Below are 2,500 nucleotides of genomic sequence, written 5' to 3'. Positions count from 1 at the left end.
TTCTAAACTATTCACTTCTTGTAATGATACTTTTCCTTCCCACGTTACCGTAGCTGATGGCACTCACTCTTCGGTTACTGGTTCTGGTACTATTAATCCAACTTCATCACTTTCACTCTCAAATGTCCTTAATGTGCCCGGTTTTTCATTCAATTTGATTTCTGTGAGTAAACTTACTCGCTCTCTTAATTGTTCTATCTCATTTTTTCCTGATCATTGTTTGTTTCAGGATCTTATGACGAAGCAGATTATTGGTAGTGGACGGGAATCTGGTGGTCTCTACGTTTTGGATACAACCGTTAGAAGACCTGTTGCTTGCTCTACTGTATCCACCCCTTTTGATGAACATTGTCGGTTGGGACATCCTTCTTTACCTCTGCTGAAAAAGATGTGCCCCCAGTTTCAAAAGTTGTCTAGCTTAGATTGTGAGTCATGTCAATTTGCAAAACATCATCGTTTGTCTTCTGCTCCTCGAGTCAATAAAAGGTCTAATTTTCCGTTTGAATTAGTTCATTCTGATGTTTGGGGTCCTTGCTCTGTTGTGTCTAAACCAGGTTTTAGATATTTTGTGACTTTTGTGGATGATTATTCTCGAACCACTTGGTTATATTTAATGAAACATCGTTCTGAATTGTTTACACATTTTACTGCTTTTTGTGCTGAGGTTAAAAACCAATTTAATGTTTCAGTTCATACTTTACGAAGTGACAATGCTAAAGAATACTTGTCTGGTCCTTTTCAAACTTTTATGTCTCAGAATGGTATTATTCATCAAACTTCTTGTGTTAATACACCTTCACAAAACGGTGTAGCTGAACGTAAGAATCGTCATCTTCTTGAAACTGCTAGAGCTCTTTTGTTTCAAACGCAGGTTCCGAAACCTTTCTGGGCAGATGCTATTTCTACAGCATGTTTTCTGATCAATCGCATGCCTTCTGCCGTGTTGAATGGTGAGACTCCTTACAGTATTCTGTTTCCTGATAAACCATTATTTAACATGTCACCTCGTATATTTGGGAGTACTTGCTTTGTTAGGGATGTTCGTCCACATGTTACTAAGCTTGATCCGAAATCACTAAAATGTGTCTTCCTCGGGTACTCTCGCCTTCAAAAAGGGTATCGTTGTTTTTCCCCTTCTCTTGATAAATATCTTGTGTCTTATGATGTCTCTTTTATGGAACATCTCCCCTTCTTTCCTATGTCCACTAATGTGTCGAATTCGGATGATATTATTGATAATGATATGTTGGTTTATCACATTCATCCTACTTCGTTACCTCAGCAACAGCCCAAGCCACCTATTACTCAAGTTTATTCACGACGTCAGCAACCTCCGGCTTCTAGTCCAATACCAATTTCTGTTTCGGCAGAAGATCCTCCTTCTGAGTCAAGTCATGATACCGATGATCTTCCTATTGCCCTTCGCAAAGGTAAACGATCATGTACTTATCCTATCTCTGCTTTTGTTTCATACAAATATTTATCTTCCCCTTCACAATGTTTTATTGCTTCACTTGATTCTATATCTATTCCAAAATCTGTGTCGGAAGCCTTATCCCATCCTGGATGGCGAAAGGCAATGATGGAAGAAATGAATGCTCTAGATGCTAATGATACTTGGGATTTGGTACATTTGCCTGTGGGAAAGAAATCTGTAGGTTGCCGATGGGTGTTTGCTGTAAAACTTAATTCTGATGGTTCGGTTGCTCGTTTAAAAGCTCGCCTTGTCGCAAAAGGCTATGCTCAGACCTATGGGGTTGATTATTCTGACACTTTTTCACCAGTGGCCAAAATGTCTTCTATTCGCCTTTTTATCTCAATGGCAGCTAGTTCTGATTGGCCCCTACATCAGCTCGATATCAAGAATGCCTTTTTACATGGTGACCTTCAAGAGGAAGTTTATATGGAGCAACCACCAGGTTTTGTTGCTCAGGGGGAGTATGGCAAAGTTTGTCATCTTCGTAAATCTCTATATGGGTTGAAACAGAGTCCTCGAGCATGGTTTGGTAAGTTTAGTCAAGTAATTGAGAAGTTTGGGATGAAGAAGTGTAATTGTGATCACTCGGTTTTCTATAGGCGTTCCTCTTCAGGTATCATCCTTCTTGTTGTCTATGTAGACGATATTATCATTACTGGAAGTGATTTTTCAGGAATCTCATCCCTGAAAACATTTCTTCATGATCACTTTCAAACGAAAGATTTGGGAGCTCTAAAGTATTTCTTGGGAATTGAAGTATCAAGGTGCAAGAAAGGGATCTTCCTATCTCAAAGGAAATATGTTCTTGATTTGTTGGCAGAAACTGGAAAGTCTGGAGCCAAGCCATGTGGTGCGCCTATGACTCCAAACTCTCATCTCACAACAGAAGGAGAGCCTTTTGCAGACCCTGGAAAATATAGGCGTTTGGTTGGGAAGCTGAATTATCTTACAGTAACAAGGCCTGATATTTCTTATTCTGTTAGTGTTGTCAGCCAGTTCATGTCCTCTCCTACCATTGATCAC

The sequence above is a fragment of the Mercurialis annua genome (genome assembly GCF_937616625.2).
Source record: "Mercurialis annua linkage group LG4 unlocalized genomic scaffold, ddMerAnnu1.2 SUPER_6_unloc_35, whole genome shotgun sequence".
NCBI classification, from domain to species: Eukaryota; Viridiplantae; Streptophyta; class Magnoliopsida; order Malpighiales; family Euphorbiaceae; genus Mercurialis; species Mercurialis annua.
Note: the sequence above shows the minus strand (reverse complement) of the source record.